Raw genomic sequence first — 12,556 nt, 5'->3', positions numbered from 1 at the left:
GGTCCCCACTGCATGAGGAACTGTAGTAAAGGGTCCCAGCATTAGGAAGGTATCTGTCGAGGAGTCTGCTTTTCTCTCTTGATTTTTTCTTTGCTTCACTTGGCTCCGCTTTTGCTACTGTTCCCCTCTTACACCTGGCAGCATTTTCTCACTATAGGAACTGTCAACATGAACCCCACTCCTGCATGAACACCTCTCTCTCTCTCTCTCTCTCTCTCTCTCTCTCTCTCTCTCTCTCTCTCTCTCCTCTCCTCTCTCCCATCCAAAAAAAATCTACTCATAAGAAAACTAAGGGTTTATTAAATTTAGTAATGTACAGAGAATTTTTTAAAGCTTGTTTAAGACCTCTGGATATGAATACCTATTACAAAATATTTGACTTTTTGTCACAAAGATAGGACTCCAACCGCCTTCAAATTACTTCCTTCTGGAGTAGGAAGCCGAGTAAACAGAAGAGAGTTACTTCCTTCTTGCAAAATGTTTGTATTGGACGTGTTGAAAGGCCAGCTCTGTGTTCTCGGGACTGGAAGTTATCTAAGCATTTTAGTGGATCGTGCTGGCTTACTTTCCTCTCTCTGGTTAAAAAGAAGTGCAGTTGTACATGTTGCTTGTAAGTGACCTTGAAAAGGAGCCCTGCTTCACTCAGGTCTTCAGGGCACATGTGCCACAGAAGTTTTTGAAAGTGTGCGACTTGAGCGAAGGGTGTAGCTTGGTAGTGGAGTGCTTGCCCAGAATGTGTGAAGGAGCCCTGTGTATGTGTTTAAAATGTACTTTTGAAGAAAACTTTTTAAAACTATTATGCTCTTGTACATAGAAGTGCTCGCCTTCACTGTATGCCTGTGCACCAGGTACATCCGTGGTGCCCACAGAGGCCACAAGACCACATCAGATCCTGAGGAACTAGAGTTATGGGCAGTTGGAACCTGGCATGTGGGTCCTGGAAATCAAACCCAGGTCCGCTAGAAGAGCAGCTAGAACTTTTAACTGCTAAGCCATCATCTCCCCAGCATTTTCATTGTGTCTGTCTGAGTATGAGTTTGTGCCTGTAAAGGCTGTGTTCATGAAGGATAGAAGAAGGCATCAGATCCTCAGGTCTGGAATCAGAGGAAATGGTAAGTCACCCAACTTGGGTGCTGGGAACTGAACTCTGGCCCTCTATAACTGCAGTAAATGCTCTTAACTGCTGAGCCACCTCTCCAGTCCCAAGGACCCAGTGCTGAGAGAGAGAGAGAGAGAGAGAGAGAGAGGGAGGGAGGGAGGGAGGGAGGGAGGGAGGGAGGGAGAAACAGACAGACAGACTATAAGCATCATCCTTTTCTCCTGGAAGAATTCTGGTATCCAGCCTTAGCAAACAAGATGTGTAAAAGAAGGATTGCCTTAACATCAGTCTCTACCTAACGTTAAAAAGAAGGGAAAAGAAATCCTAGGTATGTCTGAAGGATTGCTTTGTGGGAAGAAGGTTCACTGTGAGGAGAAAACTGTCACCTGTTTATTTCTGGGTAATAGAGTCTAGCCGGAGGCCTCTGGGGGAGTCCAAAGCTACCATGGCTGCTACCTCTTGAAGGCAGAGAGAATAGCAAAAAGGCCAAGAAGAGAGCAGAGAGCAGTGTATAGCTCTAGAGTGGGAGTAATCTGGGACAGCCTGGAAGTTTAGGGGCAAAAGATCCTGGTGGCTTTGCTATGGGTTACAGGTACGTGTTGTTGGGTACTAAGGAGCCTGGAGACTAGTGTACAGCTTCGATATGCCTTACAGGTATGAGCTAGAAATTATTAGCTTGTAAGAATTACTTCATGATCACTTGCAGAATACAGAACAGAACAAACCCCACCAGAAAAGCAATCCTTCGAGCATACCTAGGATATTTCTCTTCTCTCTTAACACTAAGTAGATCTGATGTTAAGAATGATTTAACAGAGGTAGCGGGGAATAGAAGAGGCTCTTCCTGGCAGGCAGAGAACTCTGTCACAGGTTTCCAAGGAATGCTAAGTGTCATTTTGGAGTTCAGGGTTTGGGGCCTAACAATCACAGACTGCTCTTGCTTTTCCAGCCAAGTCTATTTTTTTTTTAATATTTACTTGTTTATTTGTTTAGTGTGCATCAGTTTTGCCTGTATGTATGTCTGTGTGAGGGTGTTAGATCCCCTGAAACTGGAGTTACAGTCAGTTGTGAGCTGCCATGTGGGTGCTGGGAACTGAACCCCAGGTCCTCTGGAAGGGCAGCCAGTGCCCTTAACCACTGAGCCATCTCTCCAGCCCTCCCTCCACCCCACCCCCAGTATTTTTTTTTAATAAGAACTGTAAAAGCAGGTTCTTGTCAAGGATTCCTTTTGTATTCATATCAGGACTTACTGATAACACCGATTATCAGCACTGAGTGGACAGAGATACCTGGGCATGGGTATTAAGCCCGGATTACCAAGATTTCCTATTATCAGGATATCTCCTTCCTCGTTTCACATTAATTGAGGAGCTTAGACCATATTCTTCTGGGCTACCACAGATTCTAGGCTTTCAGGACCTGCCAGCAAGTGACCTTTCTGCTCCATAGTAAGGCTAGGGACACTGGAAACAAGGTACCCCAGTTTTTCTTTAAAGTAATTTATTGGCTTTGTGAAGACAGCCTTGCTTCCTGGAAAATAAGAATACTTGATTTAAAAAAATGCTAAAGGTATCAGGTAGAAAGAAAAAGAAAGTTTTATTTTTAATTTTTAATGGAATACAACCCAAGTACCATAAGATATAGACTGCTATTGTTTGAATGTGTGCTCCAAACCTCTCATGGAAATGCAGTTGGTGTGGTAATGCACTCATTAAGAGGTAAGATGGTGAGTGTGTGTGTGTGTGTGTGTGTGTGTGTGTGTGTGTGGAGGGAGAGAGAGAGAGAGAGAGAGAGAGATGCCTGTGGGTTCTATGTTTATGTGCATGTATGTGTGTATGTGAACATAAGATCTTCAGTTACTTTCCACCTCATTTTATAAGCTGAGTCTCTCACTGAACCTGGAATTTACTGGGTCATCGGGGCAGCCAGTGAGCTCCTCCGTGCTAGCCTCCGGACAAGTGTTGCTGCACCTGGCCTTCTTTTGCGTATGTTTACATTAGCGGTAACCTTGTAAATGCCATAATGTCAATATTTAAAAGTGAGTCATCACAGGAGAGAGGGATGATCTGAGCCACCATACTCTTCCCTCACATTTGCTCATTTGCCCTCCGCCGTGGTACGACATGCCATGGTACGACATGCCATCGTGACCATGCGCCTGCATTTTAGATAGCAGCTTATTGGACTAACAGCTGTTTAGGTTGTTGGCATTTCGTCTAGGCTCCGCCCCACGGTTACCCGCAACAGCCAGGTGTGCCTGACTCTAGAAGAGGCTGCTTGCCAGATCCTCTCTCTCTTGCTCTCTTGCTCTCTTGCTCTCTTGCTCTCTTGCTCCTTGCTCTCTTGCTCTCCCTCTGTCCCCTGCTTCTGTTCCCACCCCCCCCAAGTGCTCATGGCCGGCCTACAACTCCTCTACTCTCTCTCTCTCTGCCTTTCTCAGCCCTACTACCCTCTCAACTCCCCTCCCCGTGCCTTGAATAAACACTGTTCTGTACTATACCTTCCTGTGGCTGGTCCCTCAAGGGAAGAGATTCCTCAGCATGGGCCCACAGAGGCACCCCTTTTACCCACACCTTACTGTTCCTCCACCAAACATATTCCTTCTCCCTTTCTTTTTTTAAAACACAACATAGATGGCTCGTGAATCGTGGTTTATTGGATGTGTCTGTGACAATGTTTCCAGAATTGAAAACTATGTAGGCCAGCAAATTCTGACTTGCGTGTAGGGAGTTCTCTGTTTGCTTGCTCCTGGTTTTCTGAATTAACCTTTCCTCCACTCATGTTCTGGAATTCTTACATAGCCCAAAGATCTGATCCTTAGAGTTTCCAAAGTCTGTCCTTTTCAGAAACGTTTCCAGAACCATTTAAAAAGGAAACACGTTGGCATAACAGGTACTTGCGGAAGCTTTCAGGAACAAATAATCATAAAACAAATTTGCTATGTGCAGGTGACAAAAGACTCAAAACGACCATGGGTAAAGACCAGATGGGAGTCCATCATGGTGGGCTCACGAGGGGACCTGCCTATTTCTATGTGTTGTAAGAAACAATAACTTATTATTAACATGGCATTGTTAAGAGTATTAGAACTATGATTGCTAACATTAAACTCAGACACCAGATGTTTATGAGGTTTGCACAATCTTTGTAATATTCCTACCACTAACACACACATAAAATACATAGAGAAGGACGAACACCATTCATTAGACAATCTTTCCTGTGAAGCTTATCAAACAAACCTCAATAATTTAATAATGAGGAGAGAAAACAAACCCTTTGAGATTTTCCACGGGAGCCTTTGGAAAACGTTAGTTAGTCTGAGGCCGACTCTGTTCAGCTAGGCGTTACTCTCCTGTGGTCCAGCTACTTGGGAGGCAAAAGCATGTGGACCACTTAAGCCCTGGGATTTGTGGCCATGCTAAATGACACAGTGAAGCCCAGATGATAGACTGTCCCAGGACAAGTTAGCCCAGCCAGCCAGCTTTGGTTCCTCACACCAGTCTGTTTTATCATATAATTTTATGTGCTAGGAGGAAATGGGCACACCAGACAATATGGCTGACTCCAGCTGGCCAGGGAGATGAACGAAGCAATATCTATGTGTAACTTTCCCAGAGAAATGTCCGGCACACCCGAAATGGTGCTGGGAGGTCAGGACTGACTCATGCAAGCCCAGGTTGCTAGGGAAACTGGCTCATTGCAGGATCTAATGCACTGATGGGTGATTTCAGAAGGTTGTACTTGAACTCACCAGAGTCTCACCCACCGGGTCCTACTTTATGATATTAAATCTAGTACAGAGTCCATGTAGACCTGGACTATTGTCAAAACAAACAGGACTGTAGGCTCAGTCCAACGGTCTGAACAAAATTAGACAAAATTAGATTTTATAAAAGTCATGTGTTTTTTGTGTTCTCTGTCCTCGCCCTAACCACAGATTCTTCTAGCCTTGGTGAACACCATGTGACTCTAGGAAGATTACTTTGCTGCAGTATGGCGTGTAGAGAAACTAAGGGTAACCTGCTGCAACATCCCACCCCTTCCTCTGGCTTTCAGATTATCCTTGTCCCCTCCTCCGGGATGTTTGCGGATCCCTGGTGGGGATGTTACATGTCCGCCTATTGCTGTCTCCGAGTTTAGATCGCAGCAGCGCCAGATGTGTACTTCTGGAATGACACAGGTACCAACACTGAGTTCCTGACTCCAGGAACCACATAGACAGCCTGGGAAGTGTGAAGAAGTGTCCCAGTCTGAATGGCCTATGTCATTAATACCTCCTGTAACTGGCTCCAAGCCCTTTTATTATCTCAGCTACAGACACAGCATGGATGGAGGGGACCAGTGAGGGCACAGGGGTCTCCATTGACAGTAAGTCTGTCCAAGAGCCGAACCCAGGGCCTTGCACTTGCTAGGCAAGCGCTCTACCACTGAGCTAAATCCCCAACCCCGAGCATTTGTTTTGTAATATTATCCTTTCCACTTGTTCTTTCTCCTCATTTGGCAAGAATATGCTTTTGTGGGACATGGTAATACACACCTTTGATCCCAGCAAGGAAGAAGGAGATCTCTGAGTTTGAGACCACGACTAAATAGTGAGACCATGGAGGTGAGAGACAGGGAGGAGGAAGGTGAGAAAAGAAGGAAGCTATTGCTATTGGACAACAGTTTGAGAGATTCATTAAAGAACATTGAGACCAATTTGATAAAATAACTGGGTTTTGGGTGTAGCTCTTGGTAAACCAAGTACTTAGCACAAATCAGGTCCTGTTTTCCAACATCAAAACTTACATTGATAGATAGATAGATAGATAGATAGATAGATAGATAGATAGATAGATACATACATACATACATACATACATACATACATGATGGATGGATAGATCTCTGTGGTAGAGTGCTTACCTAGCATGTGGAAGGCCCTGATCTGTTTCCCAGAAGTAAGGGGAAGTGGGGAGTGTTGGGGACTAAAGTCATGACTGTTCCAAATTAGTCTAGGCAGTTACCTGGCAACAGCCAGGTATGCCTGACTCACTATAAAAGGGGCTGCTTGCCCCCTTCTCGCTCTCTTACTCTCCTCTTCTCTTGTTCTTGCTCCTTATTCTCTTCCCCCTCTCTCCCCATTCTCCTCACTGTCTCTCTCCAAGTGCTCCTCTATTCCTCTTCTCTCTCTCTCTCTCTCTCTCTCTCTCTGTATCTACAACCCCCTCAACTCCCCACCCCATGCCCTAAATAAACTCTATTCTATATTAATATCGTCCTATGGCTGGTACCTCAAGAGGAAGGGATGCCTCAGCATGGGTCCGCAGAGGCACACCCTTCCCCAACACCTTACCGAGCCTCCACTAAACATATTCCTTCCTTCTTAACTTTTTTCCTTCTTCTCTTTTTATAAAACACAACAATGACCCATATCACTATTTTGTTTTCTTAAATTTTTCCCTTTAGAATGTCTGTGTCCACATGAGTCTATGTGTGCCACATATGCACAGTACCCATAGAGGCCAGGAAAAGAGTGTTGAATTCCTTAGAGCTAGAGTTATAGGTAGTTGTGAGCCATTCGATGTGGATGCTGGAGACCAAACCCAGGTTCTCCACAGGAGCAGACCATTGAGCTATTTCTCTGACCTCTGTTTTGTTTCCTTCTCAAACAAAGTAGCACCGAGATGCTGATAAATAGTAGTATCTCAGGGATGGACAGAGACCAACAAATCTCTAAGAATTTGTAGAGCATAAAGTGTCTACATTTTTTTTTATATTAGTAGCATTGTAATAGCCTAAATCAAATACCTCTTCTGTCTTGACAGGCACACCATCAGCAGTAGCATATTGAATAAACCTATTTGTTTTAGTAACTTTTGGTTTTTTTTTAATAAGAAAGAACAATGTAGGAGTTTTCATATGCCTTCTAAGAAATCAGTTTTAGTTACCCAGTGTGTGATACAAGGTTTGCCTTTGGAAAGGTAGGCAGAATGTCAAAAGCCAGTCAAGCAGTTTGAACCCTTGAGTCACTAGGAAACAATACTTGGTTACCCATTCAACCAAATGATAATAAAAGATTTAGAAAGTACACACAGGGGATAGCATGACTGTAAAGAACCTTTGTTCTTTCCAAAGTGGGAAGTCTTTGTCCCTTTAAATACTCAAGGGCACGATAAAGTCAACAAAGAGCCTAGGAAACTATTACACAGGGTTTTTGTCCTACAGAGTGATTATTTAGAACATAAAAATTTCTTCCAACCTCTTCTTAATGCAGACAAAGAATCCTAAGAGATTTTTAAGTTATTTATTTGTTACTATAGTTTTCCATTTGCTTCTTTTTTATCATTTTTTATTACTTTTATTTTTTAACAGTCCAGTCATTATTCCTCTCCAGATCTACCCTCCAACAGTTCCTCATCCCATTCCTCCTCCCTCCTGACTCCAAGAGGATGTCCCCTCAACCCTCCATACCACCCCCTCACCTGTCCCCAGCCCCCATCCCCACCAGGCCTCCCGAATCCCTGGAGCCACAAGTCTCTCAAGGGTTAGGTGCATTTTCTTTCTCTGAGGCCAGACCAGGCAGTCCCCTGCTGTGTATGTGTCTGGGGGCCTCATATCAGCTGGTATATCCTGCCTGGTTGTTGGCTCAGTGTCTGAGAGATCTCAGGGGTCCAGATTAGTTGAGTTTTCCTATGGGGTTGTCCTCCTTCTCAGCTTCTTCTAGTCCTTCCCTAATTCAACCATAGGGATCCTCGACTTCAATCGGGTGTAAGGATCTGCCTCTGTCTCAGTCAGCCGCTTGTCAGGCCTCTCAAAGAACAGCCATGCTAGATGGCTCAGCCACTAAAGGCTAGGCTCTTAACCAAAAATTATTATTATATTTTTAAGACAACCGCTATGTAGACCAGTCTGGCCTCCAACTCACAGAGATCTACTTGCCTCTGTCTCTTAAGTTCCTTAGCCAAAACGGTTTTATACTTTAAACAAATAGAAAAAAATTATTCAAAGTTTACATCAGTACTATCTAGTTGATGGTAAACATCCTGATATTATTAATAAAACCATCAAACTTTAATCATCTCTGCCCACTATAAAAGGAAATTCCTTTTCCATGAATCGTCTAAAGCTTTGCGTATCCACATGTAGTTTTCTTACACTTTCCTCTTCATTATGAAAGAAAGATGCATTTCACCCTAGCTCAGGGTTACTCCATCTTACCTTGCTTACAAACGGTCCTCTCTGCCATGTTGTTCTTTCAAGGGCTTATTCATATACATTGATTGTGACTGCTGTGTCCAGAGACAGTGAAGCAGTATATAATTGTGACTCTAGTACACAAGTGTTCTTACCAAAGCTTATAGATATATATGTCATAACTTCTACAGTAATCCACTTCCAGAAGGCACAAAAAAAAATGGGCACATTCATTACCAGATCCAAGTATATAGCTTCTCTTTATTACATTAAAAGGGAGACAAAGTCTAAGGTCTGCCTAAGTCAGGTTCAATGGCAGGTTCAAAGCCAGCTTAGGCAACTTAGAGATACTTCTTTTTAAAGTCGTATTTATTTTATTTTATGTATGTGAGTACACTGTAGCTGTCTTCAGACACACCAGAAGAGGGCACCAGATCCCATTACAGATGGTTGTGAGCCATCATGTAGTTGCTGGGAATTGAACTGAAGACTTCTGGAAGAGCAGTCAGTGCTCTTAAACTCTGAGCCATCTCTCCAACCCTTAGATATATTCTTATCTCAAAATTTAAGAACAAATATTAAGACATTTTATATGTAGTGATGGCATAAAAATAGAAATGAAGTGGTCTGGGAATTATTTTATATATATTATATATTATACATTATAGTACATATAATATGTTATACATAACTATATGTTGTATATAAATAATATAATTTGTATATATTATATATACAAATGTATAAATTATATATACAAATTATATATAAAACATACAAATGTATATTACATATACAAAACTTTGTATATATTATATATAAAAATAATATAGCTTATGTGACACATTGCAATTTCTAATGCCACTACAACAAATGAATAGTCAATGGAGAAGGGGGAAAGATGGAGGAATGAAGTGGTGGGTACACAAGAGAGGTGGAACTAGAGACAAGACAGAGAAGTAACTTGTCAGTGCTGAGTAGGGCAGACAGAGTGGGGTGCAGAAGCCCAGACCTTGGCTTGTGCATACTCAGCACGCGTGCGTGCACGCGCACGCACGCACACACACACACACACACACACACACACACACACACACACTGCCCAGCTGCATGATCACCCTGGTTCTGAGCAATGACAAAATGTCCAAGATGAAGAAGAATGGTTCATTTTCTGGATTGGACCTCCTCAAAAGACTTCTATGGTCCATGCCATCCATGGAGGCCACTTTTGTATCTGTGGTCCACTGCCTACTCCCTGTTGAAGCCAGGGTTCATGTGGATGTCTGGGTCTTTTTTTTTCCCCTTTTCTTTTTTTCGGAGCTGGGGACCGAACCCAGGGCCTTGTGCTTGCTAGGCAAGTGCTCTACCACTGAGCTAAATCCCCAACCCCGGATGTCTGGGTCTTACAGAAGCCAGGGACTATGTTGATGTCTATGGCCCATATTACCGTCTAAGGCTATGCAGCTATCCATGGTCTGTGCTGCTGCATGTACCATGTTGATGTCCATCACCCTTGCTATCACCCAGAACTGAAAGACCTCCAAACTTGGGGAGACTCACGCTCCAGTCACGGGTTGGGGTACCCCCAGGAAACACGAGTAGCCGGTCTTGATTGTAATCAGCAAGAGGCAGTTTTATTTACGAGATCTCGGGCTGACACATATCCCACACAGGAGATTGAGTCAAGCCCCGAGCCTCTGTAGGCAGGAGCTTATATAGGGAAAACCAGGGGTTTCATGTGGATACACATAATTGGCTAATACAAAGGGTGCACAGTTACTTTTGGCACGGAGTTACATCAACAAAGCATACGTGTAATCTAGCATCTCAGCAATGTGGGCAGGGCAACTCATCTCACTGCAGCAGGGAGTGAAGGAAGGGGAGGGGGTGGCTCCAGATGGCCAGTGTCCTTGGGAGCTGATAGTCGGGCCAGTGAGCCCTATCTCAAATTCTCTCAGGCATGTCTGGACTTTGTTTGAGACTAACTTTTTGAAATTTAACTCTTCAGAACCATGTTGATGTGAGAGGAGTGTGTAGCCAACTGAGGCCATAATGATGTCCATGGTTCATGCTGCTGCCAAGGGCCATGTTTGTGCCTGTGGTCCTGTGGCAGTTGGGAGCCATGTTGATGTCTGACTCATGTTACCACCAAAGGCTGGCTGTTTGAATGTCTATGCCATGTTGATGTCCTTAGATTGTGTTGACCGAGGACTCTGATGGTGTCCATGGCCCATGCTACGGCAGAGAGCTGTGTTGCTGTCTGTGTTCTGTACTCTCACAGAGATCATGCTGAGGTCTGCAGCACATGCAGATGCCAGAGGCCATGTGGATGTCTATGGTCTGTGCTGTCACCAGAAACCCATGGAAGTCCATGATCCATGCTCCCACTGACTGTAAAGAGCTAAGAAGATACTTTCGCAGTGGTATCGATGACTGCAGACTCACAGTTGGACACAGAAATAAAAGAGAAAGAGGGACACAGAATGCTTCTGTGACAACCCCACAACCCCCCAAAAGTAACAGCCTAGACAGAAAGCCATTGAAGAAAGCTCTTAAAAATTGTCATAAGGATGCTGAAGTTGTAGTTGTCCACAATTGATGGCTTCTGACAGGGTTGTGGATGGGGAAGGACTCATTTTACTTTAAGGGACTGGCCACTGGGAGTTTGACCATGCTCCAGTGAGCATATGGGCAAAATAAATTGTTTTTCTTTCTTCCTTCCTTCCTTCTCCTCCTCCTCCTCCTTCTCTTCCTCCTCCTCTTCCTCCTTTTTCTTCTAAAAACATTATGAAAAGGAAAAAAATAGTTTGCGGGCTGCACAGCTGGCGCAGCAGTTAAGAGCACTACTGGCTACTCTTGCAGACGATCCAGATTCAGTTCCAGTACAGCACCCTCATAATAGCTCACAACCATCTATAATTCCAATTTCAGAGAATCTGACACCTCCTTTCCACCTCCACAGGCACCAACATATTCATAAAATAAAAATAAATACATCCTTAATGAAATTGTTAGAACAATGACTTGATTTTGGTTATTACCAAGTGAACATTTTCACAGTCTTCAGCATCTTCCGTTAGTTTATTTGACCCTCAAGTCCATGTAAGTTTAGGAAGAATATAGCTAATTAAAATATATGAAAAATAAATTTGAATGTATGGTTAAATTCTACTTAGGATTGGTATCTCAAAAAACAATGAGTTTTCTTTTGTTTATTTTCATCTTTCTTTTTCCTGAAACTAAGTCTTGGCTGGCCTGGAACTCACTATGTAGACCAGGTTGACCTTAAACTCATAGTATTAATCGCACCAGGCAAGAGTAAGACCACCACCACAATTTTTTGAGCCAAATTTGAAGCAAAATCTATTAAATACTGTCTAGGATGATGGATATTGACCAGGTCCCTACCCCGGAGTCCCAGACAATAGCTATAAATTACATCAATCAGTCCTACTACTGAGCTAAAAATAATTTTATAGTCCATTAGAATTATTGGCAAAAGCATCTTCTAAATTTTCTAGAATTTTGGAGGTTATTTCAGTAAGGCTTATTCATCTCTAAACAGTTTGAACAGAATTCCTGTAACCAACTTTTATTTCAATTTGGTAATTTTTGGAACTGTCGCAGACTCACAGGCATGTACTGAAGGACCATGGGAGCTTTCACCAGCCTTACACCCACCTCCTCAGATCAAGATTAGGCCAAGTTCCATTCTCCACCCATAGTTCTCAGGAGAAGCAGGGACATTCTTGAAAAATGTACTGACTGATAGTCACCTGACCCTCTGCTCCAGATAGAGTTCTAATGCTTGTCATATGCTTGCTAAACCAATAAATTCAAAGATCAATATGCTTAGCCAATAAGTTTAAACTATAACCTTGTTGATGTAACCTGTACCCCTAAAAAGTATAAAGACGGCATGTTATAGCCATTCAGGATCACCTTCTAGTCACTCGACACAAGGGGCTGATTGAGGGCCGACCCACTGGACACGCTGGAAAAATAAACCTCTTGTGTTTGCATCGAACTCTGTTCTCCTGTCTCACTTGGGGGATTTCCTGGTACTTAACTCACTTGGAGCCTTACAGTACATGTGCATCTAGAATTAGAGAAGTCTTATTTTAAATCTTCACCCAATTTTGTATTTTAGCCAAGCAGAAATACAAAACTCAGTGGAACAGTTCTCCCACTACCCTGTACAAACTTCTAATTGGTCTGAGTTTAACACTAAGTAAGTAGAAAAAATTGAAAAGAATAACAAACATCTTAGACAAGGCC

This window comes from Rattus norvegicus, chromosome 2 (assembly GCF_021556685.1).
Source record: "Rattus norvegicus strain SHRSP/BbbUtx chromosome 2, alternate assembly SHRSP_T2T, whole genome shotgun sequence".
Lineage (NCBI taxonomy): Eukaryota > Metazoa > Chordata > Mammalia > Rodentia > Muridae > Rattus > Rattus norvegicus.
This window is presented reverse-complemented; position numbering follows the sequence as displayed.